General features: G+C 37.9%; 2 non-coding genes and 1 pseudogene across 2 annotated transcripts; all 3 read right to left on the bottom strand.

Annotated features, from left to right (window-relative positions):
- Nucleotides 1–2461, bottom strand: part of LOC112729513 (cysteine-rich receptor-like protein kinase 2) — a 33826-nt pseudogene extending 31365 nt beyond the window's left edge.
- Nucleotides 2462–12560: 10099 nt separating this feature from the next.
- LOC112715104 (small nucleolar RNA R71) lies at nucleotides 12561–12664 on the bottom strand. The gene has a single exon (XR_003159468.1). It is a non-coding gene; the product is annotated as a small nucleolar RNA R71 (small nucleolar RNA).
- A 6869-nt stretch (nucleotides 12665–19533) lies between these two features.
- LOC112715092 (small nucleolar RNA R71) lies at nucleotides 19534–19637 on the bottom strand. Its single transcript, XR_003159461.1, has one exon. It is a non-coding gene; the product is annotated as a small nucleolar RNA R71 (small nucleolar RNA).
- Between the last annotated feature and the right edge of the window lie 3171 nt (nucleotides 19638–22808).

Raw genomic sequence — 22808 nt, 5'->3', positions numbered from 1 at the left:
AGAGGTTACGCACCAGAAATTGCAGAAAATATTCATAGCGGATTCTGAAGCCCTTTTTGGCCCAAATCCAAGTCCAGAAGGCATAGACCAGAGGTTATGAAGCGTGGGAATGCATCCATTCAGAGAATCGAATTTTTAGTTACTTTCCATGATTTAGGTTTAGTTGGAGAGAGGTTCTCTCCTCTCTCATTAAGATTAGGATTTAGGACTTCTCTTAGTTTTAGGAGTGACTCTCAATCCCAGGTTAAATGTTCTTTTACTTTATATTTATTTCTTATTTTCAGATACTTTAATGCTTATATTAGTTATGTTGCCTATTTGGCTTATGCCACATTCATGATGATTTTCTTATTTAATGTTATTTGAGGTATTTCAGTTTAATATTGCCTTCTTTTATTTATGCCATTGATTATTCCCAATCTGAAGACATTTTCATTCTAGTAGAATTAATTTACTTTCCCTTTTTGGTCTTGGTTAAGAAATTAGTAACTCAGGAGTTATCTTAGCTCAACATAATTGATAACTGTTATCTTTGCTAATTGAACTGAACTTCAATATTCCCAACCTTTTCTTAGGAAATAAATAGGATTCGATGGTCAAATTAATTAGTCCCTTGACTTTCCTTTGCTTTAGCAAAGGTCAACTAAGTGGAATTAAGATTCAACTTTCATTATTATTGACAAGAATAACTATGTCTGGACTTCCAATTTCTCATACCTTTCCAAAGGGTTTGCTTTACAGTATTTATTTATTTTAATTGCCATTTAAATTAATTGCCATATTCATTCCTCACTCTCAACCCCAAAACACACTTTTTCATAACCAATAATAAGAACATACCTCCCTGCAATTCCTTGAGAAGACGACCTAAGGTTTAAATACTCGGTTATCAATTTTAAAGGGGTTTGTTACTTGTGACAACCAAAATGTTTGCACGAAAGGATTTCTGTTAGTTTAGAATCTATATCTACAATGCAACTATTTTTATAAAATTCTTCACTAGCAAAAATCCTAACGTAACCTGTACGATGGCATGGAAGATCCGAAAAAGCACGTCAAGAGGTTCTGATCTAATATGTCAGTGAACGGTGCTTATGATCCTATTTTGTGTCGTTGTTTTCTTACTTTTTTAGACGGTCTTGCACTTGAATGGTTTTTATCTTTACTTGCAGGTTCAATTTCATGCTTTCAGGAGCTCCCTCAGCAATTCGAAGATCAGTTCACTGCATCTTCCATCTATCTAAATGATTTGACTATCAAAACACTATCAAGAAAGGAGAACACGAGAATTTAAGAGAGTATATCACCCTCTTCACCAAAGTAGCGATGAACATCTTAAACTTTCACCCCGAGGTACATCTGCATGATATAAAAAGTGGACTCTACCCTAGAAAGTTTCAAGAAGCCATCACAGTGGCCAAGCCTAAAATGTTGGTTGAGTTTTGAAAAAAAGCCAAGGGTCAAATGAAATCTGAGAAGAATCACAACAATAAGGATGACGATAAAGCTCAGGACAACAAGAAACCTTTTCGGTTTGCACCACGTTTTACCCAATTCAACACCAAAAGGGAGAAAATCATCAAGGAAATTTTCGAAGCTAATTAAACCTTCTCGAAAAGTTGGAACATACCAAGATACTAAGAATGTGGACAAGACAAAGTATTGCGCTTTTCACCAGAAGCACGGGCACATTACTGATGAGCGTCTCATAGCCTAAGACTTGCTCAAAAGCTTAGCTCGACAAGGACATCTGGACAAATACATCAGTGGCCACATCCAAAAGAACAACACACATCAATCTGACTTAACTTCTGTAGGTCAATCTTCTCGACATAAAGATAAAGCACACACAGCTCATCCAATCAACCCCGAGGAGTGATTAATTGCATATCTGGGGGCTTCATCAGAGGTGGGCATCAAACTCCGTTCGCAAACGCACTTACCGAGCTATGCTCGCTGTAGAGAACACCATCAATGATCATCAAACTTTTCTCACTTTTCCTGAAATGACGTTCCAACCGTTCAATTTCAATTCAACCGAACTTAATTTTGACGACCTTGTTGTCATCTCTATTTAATTGGGAGACATAATAGTTTGGAAACTCTTGTTAGATCCAAGAAGCAGTGCCAATGTTTTATTTTACTCCACATTTCAGAAATGAAGTTGAGTGATAACATACTGCAGCCATCCACTAGACACTTGATAGGATTTTTAGGTGAACGAGTACCCATGTTGGGATCAGTGTGGTTACAAGCCACATTTCGTGAGAGTCTTTTAACCAAAACTTTAGATGTTTAATACCTTGTGGTTGATTGTTTCAGTCCTTATAACTTAATACTTGGCCGACCTTTTTTGAATAAGTTCGGGGCAATTGTATCTATAATTCATCTCTCTGTTAAGTTTCACGTGTAGGACAACCTTGTTGCAACAATTCACAGTGACCACCACAAAGCTCGGCATTGTTATAACATCAGCCTCAAAATTCCTACTCTAACCGAGCTATAGGTGCACAAGTAAATGCCGTAATGATAAAGAAAGATAATGGTAAATGGCACATGTGCGTCGACTTTACCGATCTAAACAAAGCATGTCTTAAAGATGCATATCCTTTACCATCCATGGATGCTTTAGTTGATAATTCATCTGGCTTTGGCACTTTAAGTTTTATGGATGCATACTCTGTGTCTAACCAGATCCTTATGCATCTATCAGACCAAGATAAAACTACTTTTATAATTGAATACGGTAATTTTTACTGTAAAATTATGCATTTTGGACTTAAGGATGCAGGGGCTACTTACCAACGACTTATGGACAAAATATTCGTTAAGAAAATTGGTTGGAACATTGAAGTCTATGTTGATGACATGGCCGCAAAGACCAAAGTCGGCAAATCTCACATAGATAATCTTGTGGAGATTTTCACACAAATTTGAAAACACAACATGAGGTTAAACCTTGAAGAATGTGCCTTTGGTGTCTAAGGAGGTAAATTCCTCGGCTTTATGCTAACAAGCTGAGGTATAAAGGCAAACCCTGCAAAATACTGAGCTGTTCTAGAAATACAAAGTCCTTAAACAATCAAAGAAGTGCAACGATTAAGAGGGAGACTTGCTGCTTTATTAAGATTCTTTTTACTTTTTTCAATCACTCAAAAAGAAAAACAACTTTAAAGGGGATCATGAATGTGAAACTACTTTTTCAAAACTTCCTATTTTGCAAAAACCTGAACTTGGGAAGAGTTGTGTCTTTATCTATCTATTATTGACTGGGGAATTAGTTCTGTTCTTGTTACAAAAAGGAACAAGATGCAACAACTTGTGTACTTCAGTAGCAAATTACTGCAAAACGTCGAGCTTCACTACCCAAAGATAGATAAGCTCGCCCTTGCCTTAGTATTCTCAACTAGGCATCTCCGACCTTATTTCCAGAGCCATACCATCAGTGTCTGAACTGAGCAACCTCTACAACAAGTGCTCACAAAATCAAAATTAGTTGGACAATTAATAAAGTGGTCTCAAATTATCCAAGTTTGATATCAGATATCAATCCCGAGGCTCAATTAAATTACAATACCTCGGCGACTTTGTTACTGAATTTATTGCTCCCACACCCGATGATATGCCAGCATAATGGACACTATATGTCAATGGCGCTTCTAACTCTCAGTAGTTAAGAGCAGGAATTCTTCTGGAAGACACCAATGCAATAGTTTTGGAACATTCTCTACACTTCTCCTTCAAGGCCAGCAACAATCAGGCCGAATATGAAGCACTCATTTCCGGCTTAAGGTTAGCTATCCAATTAAATATTTCTATAATAAAGGTACACTGTGACTCTTTAGTAGTAGTACAAAAAGTAAATCAATCTTTTCAAGTAAAAGATCCTCTTTTAACAAAACATTTAAATGTGGTTAAAATACTCATATCTCATTTTTCAAAATTTGAATCCATCATATTCCCAGGGAACAAAATCACTGAGCTGACATTCTGTCAAAGCTCGCCAGTACACAATCACACATTACTACTCTCTTACAATCTACTTTGATTACATCTAGCATCCATTTCATTATCATTTACCGTATCACTGACAAGGATGATTGGCGATGGCCTTATATCCATTATCTAAAAACTAGAAATATTTCCCCTGAAATCACTAATTTGAAAAAATTCAAGAGACAAGCTTCATTCTTTATATTGTTAAACAATAACATGTATAGGTGAGGCTATACTTGTCCTCTCTTAAAGTATCTAAACAGGTCAAAAGTCGATCTTGCCTTGATCGAGGTTCATGAAGGAATATACGGCACACGAAACTTTTCCTCCAAAATTCTTCGACTTGGGTTTTTCTTTCCGAGCTTATAGAAAGAAGATTGTCATCAAAAGGTGAAAACCTATACAAATTATCAAAAACATGCTCCAATCATACATGTACCAGCTGAGCTATTACATCACTCTGAGGTAAGTTGGCCATTCTACCAATGGGAGATCGACATCCTCGGCCCTTTTCCTATTGTACCAGGTCAGGTAATATTTTTAGTTGTGGCAATTGACTATTTTTTCAAATGGATTGAGGCATAATCATTGGCCAAAATCACATCACAACAAATGATTTTCATTGTTTGCAAACATATTATATGCAGATTTGGTATACCTCATCATATTATTACTGACAATGATCGTCAGTTTGTCAACCATAATTTTGCATCTTTTTTACATCACTTAAAAATTAAACAACATTTCTCTTTAGTTGAACATCTGCAAACTAACAGATTAGCCAAAGCTACAAATAAAATTGTCCTACATGCTTTGAGAAAGAAATTAGATGATGCAAAAGGACTTTAGACCAAGATGATTCTAGAAATACTTTGGGGTTATAACACTACTACACATTCTATTACAAAGGAAACCCTGTTCTGCTTAGTTTACGGGTCTAATGCATTGATTTCTTTGGAGATCTCTCAATCCTCACTAAGAACACAAGCAACCAATCATGACGAAACTCAGAGAACTGAACTCGATTTAATTGAAGAAGTCCGAGACATAACCCCTGTCCACCACCAAGCAATGTAGCAAAACCTAGCTCGGTGGTACAATCAAAACTTCAATCCTCATTCATTTTAAGTTGGAGACTTAGTACTCAGAAAGACCGAGCAAGCCAGACGACCTCCATCCCATGGGAAACTTGTCGTCAAATGGGAATGCCCACTCAAAATCCTTGAAGTCCTCAGAAATAGAGCTTACAAGATTAAATCTCTAGATGGTACGATGTTACCCAACACTTGGAACATTTTCTTTTTAAAGCAATATTATAGCTAAAAAGATAGGGACAAGCTTGTCCTCTTTTTCCTACTCACAAGATTTTTTTTAAAAGGATTTTCTTGGGGAGGTTTTAACGAGGCAAGCCTACCTGCACCTTTATAAGCAAAGGTCATATAACAATTCATTATGGCCAAAGAAAGACCGATCTATATCAACTATTTCTTTTTCTTCCCATTTATATCAACTATATTCCGATCTACATCTATCCGAACTATGACTACCTACAGTCAACTAAGTTGTTCCATCAAATATCAAACAACCACAAACACTTATCTATTTGTGATACTTTTTCAAGTACAAATTTTCATCGTTTAAACATGCACAATCAAACTCAATCATCAATCAAATCACCAAAAAAAAGGTGAAATAACGAGATATTCTCGTCCAAACAATTCAATCTATCGAACCCCTATCAAAAATCGGGACCAATACATTAGTATCAATCCAAAATAGCCATTTGCCTAACTCATTCAATCAAACATCTATCTACTAATTCATCAAATATCAAATAGTCAGATATTATCCAAAAGAAATTAGTCTCAACCAACTACTTATTTCAAATAGCCAAATAACTTGGCAAAAGTCAAATCCAAGCTCATCAAATGAAGATCATATCATCAAATAGTGATTAAATATTATCAAAAGAAAATCAGTTCAAAACCTACCTATTACAAATCCTAAAAAATGCAAGACAAATTGGTAAGAGTTAGTTACAACAAACCATTCAAAAGTTTTTTAAACAAACTACAAAACATCAATTTGTTACGTTGTCATCCTTATCCTCGACAGTATCCTCATCATCTACCAAAATTCTATCTCGAACCACTTTGCTCGGATCCATCGCCGAGAAATCACTCTCGGGGGCTAATGAACGGATTTTTGATGGTATAGAATTTCACAAATAATTTCTCGTTGCAAGTATAGTTTCCAAACCAACTAAAATCCTTTCATGCAAAATTTTTTTTTATCACAAGTAACAAACCCCTAAAATTAATAACCGAAGTATTCAAATCTCAGGTCGTTCACCCTAGAAATTGCAATAAAGTGCTCTTGTTATTGGTTAGAGGTATGGTTTGGGGTTTTTGGAATAAGAGACAATAATTGTAAATTGCAAAGGAAATAAACTAATAACTATGAAAGGCTCTTGGCAAGGTATGAGAACTAGAAGTCCTATCCTACCTATTCTTATCAATTATGATGAGAATTATCCATTGCTCCTACTTAGTTAACCTCTAACCATGGAAGAAAGTCAAGTGGAGATAATCAATTTGAGATCACAAGTCCTAGCCAAATCATAATGAAAGACTAGCTTTAGTGACATTCAAGTTGACTAGCAACTTCCAATTATCAATCAACAAAGGAGTTTGATAACTCAAGAGTCTCCAATTACTCAACCTAGGCCAAGAGGAACAAAATCTAACTCTTAACTAAAAGAGACATTTCATCAAACACATAGAAGGCAATAAAAGTAAACAACATGAATTGCAAGAATTAAAGAGAGATCTAACTACAAGGCAAGAGATCCACACTAGAAAATCAAATCGAACATGAAAAGACATGGAAATCATAAATTGCATTAAAAGAGAAATAGAGATCTACATAAGAATTCATAAAGCAAAAGGAGAATTAAAACAAGAGAAGAAGTAGATCAAGATCTAAGAAATTAACCTAAACCTAATCCTAATTCTAGAGAGAAGATAGAGCTTCTCTCTCTAAAACTAACTTTCCTTCTAAAACTAAACTAAACTAAAATTAATGTGATAAGTTATGTTGACTCCCCCTTGAATTCTGCCTTAAATAGCCTCAGAGGTGAGTTGGATCTGGGCCTGGGAAGCCCAGAATTCGCCTATAAGTGAGTCACATGCGAGCATCGACGCGTACGCGCTATGTATGCGTACGCGTCACTTGGAAATTTCCTATCCACGCGTACCCGTCTAGTGCGTGTACGCGTCACCATGCTATTCCACAATCCATGCATGCGCGTCTGCTGCGCGTGCGTGTCGATCTCAGCATCCCAAATCCTTATTTCTTCATGAGTTCTCCACTTGCATGCTTTTCTTCTCCATCCCTTTGATCCATTCCTAGCCTTTCCAATATGAATTCACTAACAAACACATCAAGGCATCTAGTGGAATCAAAGGTGAATTAAATTTAGCTAATTAAAGGTTCGAAAAGCATGTTTTCACACTTAAGCACAATTTAGGAGACAATCATGAAACCATGATATTTCATTGGATAAATATAGGTAAAAGGTGATAAAATCTCCTAAATTAAGCACGAGATGTAGCACAAAATAGTGGTGCATCAGGGGCTAACAACTTTGCTTGAGTAACAACACGTTTAAATCATTCACCAAAGGCATCTAAAATCTCGATCTCACGACCCTTCTCCATATTCTTCAGCTTCACAGTAACTTCAATAACTTGGTCATTCAAATTGGAAAGATCACTTTCCTTCTTCTTCAACCACTTTACATGTTTGTCATGGTTACTCTTCTCTAATTTCAATTCTTCATCTTTTTCAGCCAATTTCTTTTTAAGATCCAAAATAACAATTTCTTTCAAATCCAACTCCTCTTTTAGATTTACAGACTCATCAACTTGATATCACTTGTTTGGTGTGAATAGGAACTAAATGGCATCTCACAGACCTGGGCAAGGTGTTCAGAGAGTGCTCCCGCTGCTTTCTTTAGTAGCCAAAATTTTCGAGGGCAAAAATTTCTAATAGGGGGTAGGATGTAAACCCTACGTAATTAGTGAATAATTAGCTAATAAATTAAATATTAATCAAAGAAATTAGAAAATTTAATTTTATATTTTAATGAAATAGAAATAATTTAAATATAGGTTTTGACACTAATTTTAAAAGTTTTGACCAAAAATTGAGCTGAACGGGCCAAACCGGTTGGACCGGACCTAAATCGGACCCAAGGGCCAACCTATAAAACACCCATACGAAGCTTTCTTCCCATTTCAGTCATGGAATGCGTTGACTTAGAGAGAATAGCATTTAAAAAACCAAAATCCTAATGTCTCCAAAAATTCAATTGTCCATAACTTTCAATCCGGAGCTCCGATTGACGAGCCATCAGTGGCCACACGTTCGTCTCGAAATTTTCTACAAAATTTACTGAGCAATTTGATAAGAATATATCAATTTCTTACTCAGCCACTCCCCCCCCAATTTAAAAAATTTGAGGTTTTGATTTTGAGAGATTATGTAATTTTGGTGTTTAGGATCAAATTAGCTTTGTGGGCTTGCTGGGTCTTGTCCTAAATTTCTATCGGTAAGATAAGGAACCACTAACTCTTGTGAATTATTAATGATTATGAAGCCTATTTTAACTTTTGTGGTATTTATGTGGAATTAGAGTGAGATCTATGTTTTGCAGACAAATTTGGTGATATCTGTGACTAGAAAGCGAATCATGGAGGTTGGATTTTTGTTCGGTGAGGATTCAAGACTTTGGACACTTGAGGAAAGAGATATTTGAGGTGCTTTGGCTTTAGGGAGGAATCGGCCAATGTATGATTTTGGTTTCTCGTAGCTAATATATAATGTAACGTGAAAACTTAGGCTAGATGACCATAGGATAATCTTGAATTGAATTTGGTTGTTGATTTGATTAGTGAATAAATGTATATTGGTGTGTAATTGATGTGTGATATGATGAATATATGTGTTGGCATGTTGTGGCAATGTAATTGTTCTTGATTTAGTTAAGGAGTTATTGAATATATATGTGGATTGTTGAATGAAATTGATGGAATTGAGAATTAGAATATTGTGGAAGGAATGAAATGGATGTGTAACTGTTTTAAGTAATTTTGATATCGTTTTGAGAAGTGAAATGTAGGTTTTGAATTGGGAATTTGGAAAGAATAGAGGTTTTGGTGTTTTGGTAAAAAGTGAATTTTTGACCAACTTCGGCGAGCCATAACTCAGCTTCCGGACCCTTAAATTTTGTCAAACTTGTTTCAAATAAAAATGAGATCCATGAGGTTTATGTCGTTCAAAGAACGGATGAAAAATCATTTAATTAAAACAAAAAAGTTATGCGCGTTCAAATTTGGTGCGAAAATATGGTTTTAGCAGCTTTTGAAGGAAACAGGGTTCGTATACATGATGCCAAGGCATCTTAGGCTAGTTTCACTAGCATTTTTCTGTTAGTTTTAGTTGTTTTATGCATTTTCTTGAGCTTAAAGTAACCAAGAATGGTTAAATGAACAACAAAGTAATGAATCATCCAAACAGTGTAATTTTGATGCAAATTCCATGAGTTTTTAGTTATATTACTTAAATGCTATGAATGGAAGAATTCTCATGAAAATCTGCAAGACTTTGATGCAATTGTATGGATGATTTCAGGGAAGAAGAGGCTAGGCAAGGAAGCAACCAAATCTATAAAGGAAGCTTGAAGATCACATGTGGAGTACAATGTGAAAGTGGCGTTTAACCTCCAGTTTAACCCTAAACTGGAAGTTAAACGCCAGAATAAGGAATGCACCAAATGCTGAAAGTGGCGTTTAACCTTCAGTTTAAGGTTAAACTGAAGGTTAAACGCCAGAATCATGAAAGATGAGAAAAGAGGAAACTGGCGTTTAACCTCCAGTTTAACCTCAAACTGAAGGTTAAACGCCAGAATGAGAATGGCACCAAGGGAGTGATTCCACGTTTAACCTCCAGTTTGACCTCAAACTGGAGGTTAAACGTGTTCGAACTATATGAGGCACCAGGAAGCCATTTTCACGTTTAAGCTCCAGTTTGACCTCAAACTGGAGCTTAAACGTGTTCGACATTCACACTCCAGGGCTACCTTCTTCATTCCCACGTTTAACCTCCAGTTTGACCTCAAACTGGAGGTTAAACGTGTTCGGCGTTTTTGCTACTCCAGGGTTGCCTTCTCATTTCCACGTTTAAGCTCCAGTTTGACCTCAAACTGGAGCTTAAACGTGTTCGACCAAGAATTGCCTCCAGGGTTGCAATCTTCATTTCCACGTTTAAGCTTCAGTTTGACCTCAAACTGAAGCTTAAACGTGTTCGAGTAATTACCCTCCTGGGTTGCTTTCTTCCAATTCCACGTTTAAGTTTCAGTTTAACCTTAAACTGAAACTTAAACTTCAACTTAAACGCCACTCTTTGAAAGGGTTTCTGGGCCAATTATATTGAGGTTTAAGTTAGCATTTGAACACAAATATTAACTTAAACCTATTATGGTATGAAACCCAATTGAATATCATAGCTTATGGGATTGGGCCTGAAGAATTGATGAGTCTGGAACTTCAATTTGTTGAGTCTTGTGTCATTACTTGTTTATCACTAAGTTTGCTCAATGAATGTTACAGAGTTGGATCACATCCTCATCAGTATTATGGATCATAAACCCAAAGCAAAAAGGAAATCAGGGAAAGGCCTCAAAGCCCAAGAATCACAACAGAAGCTCAATTTAGAAAGTGTATAAATAGGATAGAATTGAAGTTAGTGGGGGACTTTTTTGACACTTTAGCATTTTTTTACTTTTGTAATAGAATTCGGAGCTATGACTCACTAAACCCCTTTCATTGGGTTAGGGAGCTCTATTGTAATTCAATGAATCAATAATACTTTTTATCTTCTTCTTCAATCTTTTCTCTTGAATTTTGTTAGAAAGCTTCTCGATCTAATTCCATTGGGTAGTTGTCTTGGGAAAGAAATTATCCATAATTGGAATCCTTCGGAACCTTGGGAAAGGAATGGAGGATTCATGCTAGAGAAGCTTTCTCACAGTGAATTGGATTGGGGTTTGGATGGATATTGTGACATGTAATCCTACCAAATTGTGGTTCATGAAGCTGTGTGGTATAATCAGTGGTCGAGCATCATCTCTTCTTATGAACATTTAAACCAAGGGATTGGGAATTTGTTTGTTTTTAGAGAGAATTGGTGAGCCAAGGAATTGGGATCCAATCATATAAGATTGCCAAGCAAAATTCAATGAATGCATTGGTTGAGGAAGAGATAGAAATGTTTTGATTCGGAGATCTCAATATCTCCTGAAACCCAATGAATTCCCCATTTCTGATCTACATTTTCTCTTTACATTCTGCAATTTAATTTCATGCAATCACCCCCATCCCTTTTAATTTCAGCAATTTAATTTCTAGCTCTTTAATTCATGCAATTTAATATTCCGCAATTCTCATCTAAATCTTGATTCCGCTCAACTAGAACAAACTTCTAAGCCGAATTGCTCATTCAACCAATCCTTGTGGGATTCGACCTCACTCTATTGTGAGTTTTTACTTGACGATAACCGGTGCACTTGCCGGAAGGAATTTTGCCGATTGTGCAATTTCCTAAAATCATAGCATCAAGGTTATGCTACATCAAGTTTATGGCGCCGTTGCCGGGGATTGGTTTTCGATTGACAATTCTCAAATTGGAAGTTAACTAGATTGAGCAATTTTTTTTTTGTTTTGTTAATTTAGTTCAAGTTACTTGTTGAATTTTAATTTCTGCACTCTGTTATTTGCTTTTTCTTTCTTATGCCTTTCATTTCAAGCAACTAACTCACTGACCCACTAACTATTTGAATTAATTCCTCAACTGCTCTAACCATACTCTTCTATTAACCAAGAGTATTCCACTTGGTTGTTGCTTGTGGTGTGTTCTTGTATGACAGGTAGGAGAGGAGAGACATCAACCCCTCCATATACCGAACCAGAGAGGACCCTGCATAGACTTAGAAGGGAAGCAAGAAGGAAGAGGTACTGGGAGAAGAAGAATCTGAAGGAGAATCTGAGGACAACTTTGAGGAAGCTCTAGATCTCAACATGGATAGAGAAGTTCACAACCATGAGAGGGATGATGGAAACAATGCCATTCCTGAGAGAAGGGTTCTTGGTTCATACATAAACCCAACCTCTGGGAATTGTGGTAGTAGCATTCAGAAACCACCCATTCAGGCCAACAATTTTGAACTCAAACCACAGCTAATATCACTGGTGGAGAACCATTGTTCATTTGGTGGGAGTGCTAATGAAGATCCAAATCAACATCTCACCAAATTCCTGAGAATTTGTGACACAGTGAAGTCCAATGGAGTCCAGGAAGATGCCTACAAACTGCTCTTGTTCCCATTTTCACTTAGGGACAAGGCAGCTAAGTGGCTGGAATCATTCCCAAGGGACAGCCTAACAACCTGGGATGAGGTGGAGAGCAAGTTTCTGGCACGTTTCTACCCCCCACAAAAGGTCAATAGGCTTCGATCTGAGGTTCAGACTTTTAGACAACAGGATGGTGAGACTCTCTACGAGGCATGGGAGAGGTTCAAAGAGTTGACAAGGAAATGCCCACCAAACATGTTCCCTGACTGGGTGCAATTGCATATTTTCTATGATGGACTTTCTTATGAATCAAGGAAGGCTGTAGACCATTCATCCGGAGGTTCATTGAACAGGAAAAAGACTGTGGAAGAAGCCATTGAAGTGATTGAGACAGTGGCTGAGAATGAGTACTACTATGCTTCAGAGAGGCACAACACTAAGGGAGTGATGGAGCTGAACCATGTTGATACAATTCTAGCCCAAAACAAGGTGTTTGCCAAGCAACTAGCAGAGCTCACCAGGAAATTAGACACAAAGCAAGTGGCTGCACTATACACACAAGATCAAGAGGAAGTAAGCACTGAAGGAGGTGATTGGGAAGAGGCCAACTATGTGGGAAATCAACAAAGGCAACCATATGATCCACATTCCAACACTTACAACCCAGGATGGAAAAACCACCCAAACTTTGGGTGGGGAAACCAGCAAAGCCAACCACAAAACCACAAACCTTACAACCACAACCAACATAACAATTCCACATACCAAAACTCCAACCAAAGATCATACCAAGCCACACAAAACACTTACTCCCAACCACCATATCATGGCCAAAATAACCAACCTGCCTAACCTAATCCGAGCCAACAATTTCAAGATCAATTAAACAGGATAGAAGGAAGGTTAGTAAACATGGGTCAGGACATAAGTGAGTTGAAAAACTTTAGGGACGATGTGAGATCAACCTTAAGAAACCATGACGAAAAACTCAAGTGGATGGAGGCTCGAGTAGGAGAACTTTCTCAACAGGCCCCTAAGTCAACTGCAGTGTTCCCTAGTGACACAGAAAAGAATCCTAAAGGGGAACAAAAGGGAGTGAGATGGGAAGAATGCAAGGCCATCACCACATTGAAGGAAGTCTCAGAAGAAGACGGAATCAGACCCTCAGAAAAGGAGCCAGAAATCTTGAAAGAAAGTGTGGAAGAAGCTAAGCAGGAAAGCGAAACGGAGCAAGCTAAGGATATGCAAAAGGAAGGCACGCTGGAAACATACCAACCAAAAGCACCATTTCCTCAGAGGTTAGGAGGAGGTGAAAAAGGGAAAACATATTCAAGGTTCCTAGAGACATTTAAGTCTCTCCATATCAATATTCCCTTTCTTGATATCCTCCAGCAGATGCCTACACATATCAAGTATTTGAAAGAATTGCTGAGCAAGAAAAGAGTTTTGAAGGGAGGACAAACTGTAATAATGAACAAGGAATGCAGTGCACTCATCAAGAAGGACATAGTCTCTAAGAAAACAGACCCAGGAAGTTTCCATATCCCTTGCATCATAGGGGAAACAAAAATTGACAGAGGATTCTGTGATCTAGGAGCTAGCATAAATGTGATGCCTCTGACTCTTATGAAGAGGCTACAACTGAATGAGGTAAGATCCACTGATGTAATCATACAACTGGCTGACAAAACTCAAAAGCAAGCTGAAGGGGTAGTGGAGAATGTGCTGGTGAAAGTGGGAAATTATTTCTTCCCTACAGACTTTGTCATTTTGGACATGGAAGAAAGCTACCTACACCCTATCATTCTGGGAAGGCCATTTCTAGCCACTGCTAGAGCGCTCATAGATGTAGAACAAGGAGAGCTAATTTTGAGAATACATGATGAACAGCTCATTTTCCATGTTTTCAAACCTGCATCTGACCCTGAACCAAAATCTGAAAAGCCTAAGGATGATAGTAGCCATCTCTGTTCGGAGGAAAGCAATCCAGCAACTAAAACTCTAAAACAGTCCTTGGAAGGCAAACAAGATTTGCAAGAGTTAAAGCCACAAGAATTAAAAGAAACAAATAAGAAGGAACCTCCTGGCATAAGAGTCAAAGAAGAAGTCCTCAAGAGAGAGGGAAGAATTGTAAAGAAAGTGCCAAGAGGGTGGAGAAACAAGAAAATTCCCACTGAAGGTTTCTCTCCGGGAGATGAAGTGATATCAAGTCATTATCTGCCAATGCCACCTGGCCTCAAAACCATTCCTTCACAGCTTCCTCAAGTGTTCACAATCAGGAAAGTTCTTTCTATGGAACATTTGGAAATCATAAAGGAATCAAATGGGGACGTTTTCATAGTAAGAGGAGAAGACATCAAGCACTACAATCCACCCTAACAAGGGACAACCGTCAAGCTAATGACGTTAAAAGAGCGCTTGTTGGGAGGCAACCCAACCTGAGGTAACACTCTTTTGCTGTTTCTTTTATTTGTTTCAATAAAAAGGTGAAGTAGTTTCTGTGCATTGCAAAGAATTAAGTTTGGTGTTTCACACCAAACAATGAATTCGTGGATCAATAATTCAAAGGGGAATGTGTAACTCTAAGTTTGGTGTTCCACCATAAAGATCAACTGAACACAACAACCTTTGAATTATATTAAAGGAATAACCATTCTAAGCAATCACAGAAATACTTAAAATCCTTAGCAGCAACTTCATTCCAAGGAGAATTCAAGGATTCAAAGAGCAGAGGAGTAAGTAGGAGATTAAGTTTGGTGTTCACACCCCAACTTAAGACTCAGACACTTGCCCATACATAGTTGAGCTAACCACTCAAGTGCTTGAGAAGCAAGCAACTTCATCACTCTTTGCAGGAAAGGAAACAAGGAGCTTAAAAAAAAACATGAAGCAACAATTAGGAGAAGAAAGAGAAATCAAATTGTTTCCTGGCAACAAGGAGAAAACAAGAAATTTCACAAGGTGGTGTTGTTCCTTGACCATTCTTTAAAAGGCAAACAAAAGCATGCTTGTTCTGGTTTAAACTGTAATTGTTGAATCTTTCTTTCATTTTAAGTCATTTTGTAGGAGTGTTGGTTTACTGCTTTGAATAAAGTGAATGCCTAGATGTTTGGATATAACTACATCTTCTTAAACAAATGCTTGCCATGCTTGTTCTGTTTTCAAAAATAAAAGAAAAGTTTGAACAAAAGTAACTTGGCTCAATTAGTGACAAATCAAGTAGAATTAAGTGGTGGTATGCATGCTTGATTGTTTAGTCAGATCACTGGAAATAGAGTGTAGAATTATCAATTTTTGTGTAGAAGTTGAGTATTGTCTATGGATCTTGATGAATAAATGTCTTTGGCCATGAAAAAGAAAGAAAAAGAAGAAGAAAAAGCCACTGAAAAGGGGCAACCAAAAAAAAAATTGAGAAAATAAGCTAGGCACCAATGGTTTGAACTTCTAAGACAAATGCCTGTGGTATTTATGTATTAAGGATATGCTTGGATGAATAGGTTCTGAGGAGTGTTTCAACACTTGGTAACTTGGGTTAACTAACCCGGGATTATCAACCAAAAGTCCATTATCAAGAGCAACCTAAATACAAAACATTTAGTCACACAAAGAGGTGCTGGGCATCAATGTCTCAAGAAGAAATGTGAACTAAAAATGCCTGTAGTGGATATGTGTAATGCAATGATAAGAAAAAGAAAATGCCAAAGGCTTGTGCAACACATGACACTGAGCAAACAAGGAGCAAAGGAGCTCTAAGAAAAAGAAAAACAAAAAAGGAAAATGTGCCAAAGACATAAGAATAACAAGAGGCCATAGCAGTGTTTGATGGATGCAATGAAAAAGTGATAATCCTACCTGATAAGAATGAAAAAGTGATACTGCAACTTTCTGCATAAAACCCTTCTGATGAACTTCAAATGCTTGCTAATATAGCCAATGTAATTGCTTTTCATACTTGTTTTCTCAATTAACTCAGGACTTGCTTAGGGACAAGCAAGTATTAAGTTTGGTGTTGTGATGCCAAGGCATCTTAGGCTAGTTTCACTAGCATTTTTCTGTTAGTTTTAGTTGTTTTATGCATTTTCTTGAGCTTAAAGTAACCAAGAATGGTTAAATGAACAACAAAGTAATGAATCATCCAAACAGTGTAATTTTGATGCAAATTCCATGAGTTTTTAGTTATATTACTTAAATGCTATGAATGGAAGAATTCTCATGAAAATCTGCAAGACTTTGATGCAATTGTATGGATGATTTCAGGGAAGAAGAGGCTAGGCAAGGAAGCAACCAAATCTATAAAGGAAGCTTGAAGATCACATGTGGAGTACAATGTGAAAGTGGCGTTTAACCTCCAGTTTAACCCTAAACTGGAAGTTAAACGCCAGAATAAGGAATGCACCAAATGCTGAAAGTGGCGTTTAACCTTCAGTTTAAGGTTAAACTGAAGGTTAAACGCCAGAATCATGAAAGCTGAGAAAAGAGGAAACTGGCGTTTAACCTCCAGTTTAACCTCAAACTGAAGGTTAAACGCCAGAATGAGAATGGCACCAAGGGAGTGATTCCACGTTTAACCTCCAGTTTGACCTCAAACTGGAGGTTAAACGTGTTCGAACTATATGAGGCACCAGGAAGCCATTTTCACGTTTAAGCTCCAGTTTGACCTCAAACTAGAGCTTAAACGTGTTCGACATTCACACTCCAGGGCTACCTTCTTCATTCCCACGTTTAACCTCCAGTTTGACCTCAAACTGGAGGTTAAACGTGTTCGGCGTTTTTGCTACTCCAGGGTTGCCTTCTCATTTCCACGTTTAAGCTCCAGTTTGACCTCAAACTGGAGCTTAAACGTGTTCGACCAAGAATTGCCTCCAGGGTTGCAATCTTCATTTCCACGTTTAAGCTTCAGTTTGACCTCAAACTGAAGCTTAAACGTGTTCGAGTAATTACCCTCCTGGGTTGCTTTCTTCCAATTCCACGTTTAAGTTTCAGTTTAACCTTAAACTGAAACTTAAACTTCAACTTAAACGCCACTCTTTGAAAGGGTTTCTGGGCCAATTATATTGAGGTTTAAGTTAGCATTTGAACACAAATATTAACTTAAACCTATTATGGTATGAAACCCAATTGAATATCATAGCTTATGGGATTGGGCCTGAAGAATTGATGAGTCTGGAACTTCAATTTGTTGAGTCTTGTGTCATTACTTGTTTATCACTAAGTTTGCTCAATGAATGTTACAGAGTTGGATCACAGCCTCATCAGTATTATGGATCATAAACCCAAAGCAAAAAGGAAATCAGGGAAAGGCCTCAAAGCCCAAGAATCACAACAGAAGCTCAATTTAGAAAGTGTATAAATAGGATAGAATTGAAGTTAGTGGGGACTTTTTTGACACTTTAGCATTTTTTTACTTTTGTAATAGAATTCGGAGCTATGACTCACTAAACCCCTTTCATTGGGTTAGGGAGCTCTATTGTAATTCAATGAATCAATAATACTTTTTATCTTCTTCTTCAATCTTTTCTCTTGAATTTTGTTAGAAAGCTTCTCGATCTAATTCCATTGGGTAGTTGTCTTGGGAAAGAAATTATCCATAATTGGAATCCTTCGGAACCTTGGGAAAGGAATGGAGGATTCATGCTAGAGAAGCTTTCTCACAGTGAATTGGATTGGGGTTTGGATGGATATTGTGACATGTAATCCTACCAAATTGTGGTTCATGAAGCTGTGTGGTATAATCAGTGGTCGAGCATCATCTCTTCTTATGAACATTTAAACCAAGGGATTGGGAATTTGTTTGTTTTTAGAGAGAATTGGTGAGCCAAGGAATTGGGATCCAATCATATAAGATTGCCAAGCAAAATTCAATGAATGCATTGGTTGAGGAAGAGATAGAAATGTTTTGATTCGGAGATCTCAATATCTCCTGAAACCCAATGAATTCCCCATTTCTGATCTACATTTTCTCTTTACATTCTGCAATTTAATTTCATGCAATCACCCCCATCCCTTTTAATTTCAGCAATTTAATTTCTAGCTCTTTAATTCATGCAATTTAATATTCCGCAATTCTCATCTAAATCTTGATTCCGCTCAACTAGAACAAACTTCTAAGCCGAATTGCTCATTCAACCAATCCTTGTGGGATTCGACCTCACTCTATTGTGAGTTTTTACTTGACGATAACCGGTGCACTTGCCGGAAGGAATTTTGCCGATTGTGCAATTTCCTAAAATCATAGCATCAAGGTTATGCTACATCAAGTTTATGGCGCCGTTGCCGGGGATTGCTTTTCGATTGACAATTCTCAAATTGGAAGTTAACTAGATTGAGCAATTTTTTTTTGTTTTGTTAATTTAGTTCAAGTTACTTGTTGAATTTTAATTTCTGCACTCTGTTATTTGCTTTTTCTTTCTTATGCCTTTCATTTCAAGCAACTAACTCACTGACCCACTAACTATTTGAATTAATTCCTCAACTGCTCTAACCATACTCTTCTATTAACCAAGAGTATTCCACTTGGTTGTTGCTTGTGGTGTGTTCTTGTATGACAGGTAGGAGAGGAGAGACATCAACCCCTCCATATACCGAACCAGAGAGGACCCTGCATAGACTTAGAAGGGAAGCAAGAAGGAAGAGGGTACTGGGAGAAGAAGAATCTGAAGGAGAATCTGAGGACAACTTTGAGGAAGCTCTAGATCTCAACATGGATAGAGAAGTTCACAACCATGAGAGGGATGATGGAAACAATGCCATTCCTGAGAGAAGGGTTCTTGGTTCATACATAAACCCAACCTCTGGGAATTGTGGTAGTAGCATTCAGAAACCACCCATTCAGGCCAACAATTTTGAACTCAAACCACAGCTAATATCACTGGTGGAGAACCATTGTTCATTTGGTGGGAGTGCTAATGAAGATCCAAATCAACATCTCACCAAATTCCTGAGAATTTGTGACACAGTGAAGTCCAATGGAGTCCAGGAAGATGCCTACAAACTGCTCTTGTTCCCATTTTCACTTAGGGACAAGGCAGCTAAGTGGCTGGAATCATTCCCAAGGGACAGCCTAACAACCTGGGATGAGGTGGAGAGCAAGTTTCTGGCACGTTTCTACCCCCCACAAAAGGTCAATAGGCTTCGATCTGAGGTTCAGACTTTTAGACAACAGGATGGTGAGACTCTCTACGAGGCATGGGAGAGGTTCAAAGAGTTGACAAGGAAATGCCCACCAAACATGTTCCCTGACTGGGTGCAATTGCATATTTTCTATGATGGACTTTCTTATGAATCAAGGAAGGCTGTAGACCATTCATCCGGAGGTTCATTGAACAGGAAAAAGACTGTGGAAGAAGCCATTGAAGTGATTGAGACAGTGGCTGAGAATGAGTACTACTATGCTTCAGAGAGGCACAACACTAAGGGAGTGATGGAGCTGAACCATGTTGATACAATTCTAGCCCAAAACAAGGTGTTTGCCAAGCAACTAGCAGAGCTCACCAGGAAATTAGACACAAAGCAAGTGGCTGCACTATACACACAAGATCAAGAGGAAGTAAGCACTGAAGGAGGTGATTGGGAAGAGGCCAACTATGTGGGAAATCAACAAAGGCAACCATATGATCCACATTCCAACACTTACAACCCAGGATGGAAAAACCACCCAAACTTTGGGTGGGGAAACCAGCAAAGCCAACCACAAAACCACAAACCTTACAACCACAACCAACATAACAATTCCACATACCAAAACTCCAACCAAAGATCATACCAAGCCACACAAAACACTTACTCCCAACCACCATATCATGGCCAAAATAACCAACCTGCCTAACCTAATCCGAGCCAACAATTTCAAGATCAATTAAACAGGATAGAAGGAAGGTTAGTAAACATGGGTCAGGACATAAGTGAGTTGAAAACCTTTAGGGACGATGTGAGATCAACCTTAAGAAACCATGACGAAAAACTCAAGTGGATGGAGGCTCGAGTAGGAGAACTTTCTCAAAAGGCCCCTAAGTCAACTGCAGTGTTCCCTAGTGACACAGAAAAGAATCCTAAAGGGGAACAAAAGGGAGTGAGATGGGAAGAATGCAAGGCCATCACCACATTGAAGGAAGTCTCAGAAGAAGACGGAATCAGACCCTCAGAAAAGGAGCCAGAAATCTTGAAAGAAAGTGTGGAAGAAGCTAAGCAGGAAAGCGAAATGGAGCAAGCTAAGGATATGCAAAAGGAAGGCACGCTGGAAACATACCAACCAAAAGCACCATTTCCTCAGAGGTTAGGAGGAGGTGAAAAAGGGAAAACATATTCAAGGTTCCTAGAGACATTTAAGTCTCTCCATATCAATATTCCCTTTCTTGATATCCTCCAGCAGATGCCTACACATATCAAGTATTTGAAAGAATTGCTGAGCAAGAAAAGAGTTTTGAAGGGAGGACAAACTGTAATAATGAACAAGGAATGCAGTGCACTCATCAAGAAGGACATAGTCTCTAAGAAAACAGACCCAGGAAGTTTCCATATCCCTTGCATCATAGGGGAAACAAAAATTGACAGAGGATTCTGTGATCTAGGAGCTAGCATAAATGTGATGCCTCTGACTCTTATGAAGAGGCTACAACTGAATGAGGTAAGATCCACTGATGTAATCATACAACTGGCTGACAAAACTCAAAAGCAAGCTGAAGGGGTAGTGGAGAATGTGCTGGTGAAAGTGGGAAATTATTTCTTCCCTACAGACTTTGTCATTTTGGACATGGAAGAAAGCTACCTACACCCTATCATTCTGGGAAGGCCATTTCTAGCCACTGCTAGAGCGCTCATAGATGTAGAACAAGGAGAGCTAATTTTGAGAATACATGATGAACAGCTCATTTTCCATGTTTTCAAACCTGCATCTGACCCTGAACCAAATCTGAAAAGCCTAAGGATGATAGTAGCCATCTCTGTTCGGAGGAAAGCAATCCAGCAACTAAAACTCTAAAACAGTCCTTGGAAGGCAAACAAGATTTGCAAGAGTTAAAGCCACAAGAATTAAAAGAAACAAATAAGAAGGAACCTCCTGGCATAAGAGTCAAAGAAGAAGTCCTCAAGAGAGAGGGAAGAATTGTAAAGAAAGTGCCAAGAGGGTGGAGAAACAAGAAAATTCCCACTGAAGGTTTCTCTCCGGGAGATGAAGTGATATCAAGTCATTATCTGCCAATGCCACCTGGCCTCAAAACCATTCCTTCACAGCTTCCTCAAGTGTTCACAATCAGGAAAGTTCTTTCTATGGAACATTTGGAAATCATAAAGGAATCAAATGGGGACGTTTTCATAGTAAGAGGAGAAGACATCAAGCACTACAATCCACCCTAACAAGGGACAACCGTCAAGCTAATGACGTTAAAAGAGCGCTTGTTGGGAGGCAACCCAACCTGAGGTAACACTCTTTTGCTGTTTCTTTTATTTGTTTCAATAAAAAGGTGAAGTAGTTTCTGTGCATTGCAAAGAATTAAGTTTGGTGTTTCACACCAAACAATGAATTCGTGGATCAATAATTCAAAGGGGAATGTGTAACTCTAAGTTTGGTGTTCCACCATAAAGATCAACTGAACACAACAACCTTTGAATTATATTAAAGGAATAACCATTCTAAGCAATCACAGAAATACTTAAAATCCTTAGCAGCAACTTCATTCCAAGGAGAATTCAAGGATTCAAAGAGCAGAGGAGTAAGTAGGAGATTAAGTTTGGTGTTCACACCCCAACTTAAGACTCAGACACTTGCCCATACATAGTTGAGCTAACCACTCAAGTGCTTGAGAAGCAAGCAACTTCATCACTCTTTGCAGGAAAGGAAACAAGGAGCTTAAAAAAAAACATGAAGCAACAATTAGGAGAAGAAAGAGAAATCAAATTGTTTCCTGGCAACAAGGAGAAAACAAGAAATTTCACAAGGTGGTGTTGTTCCTTGACCATTCTTTAAAAGGCAAACAAAAGCATGCTTGTTCTGGTTTAAACTGTAATTGTTGAATCTTTCTTTCATTTTAAGTCATTTTGTAGGAGTGTTGGTTTACTGCTTTGAATAAAGTGAATGCCTAGATGTTTGGATATAACTACATCTTCTTAAACAAATGCTTGCCATGCTTGTTCTGTTTCAAAAATAAAAGAAAAGTTTGAACAAAAGTAACTTGGCTCAATTAGTGACAAATCAAGTAGAATTAAGTGGTGGTATGCATGCTTGATTGTTTAGTCAGATCACTGGAAATAGAGTGTAGAATTATCAATTTTTGTGTAGAAGTTGAGTATTGTCTATGGATCTTGATGAATAAATGTCTTTGGCCATGAAAAAGAAAGAAAAAGAAGAAGAAAAAGCCACTGAAAAGGGGCAACCAAAAAAAAAAATTGAGAAAATAAGCTAGGCAC

Source organism: Arachis hypogaea, chromosome 1 (assembly GCF_003086295.3).
Source record: "Arachis hypogaea cultivar Tifrunner chromosome 1, arahy.Tifrunner.gnm2.J5K5, whole genome shotgun sequence".
NCBI lineage: Eukaryota > Viridiplantae > Streptophyta > Magnoliopsida > Fabales > Fabaceae > Arachis > Arachis hypogaea.
This window is presented reverse-complemented; position numbering and strand designations above follow the sequence as displayed.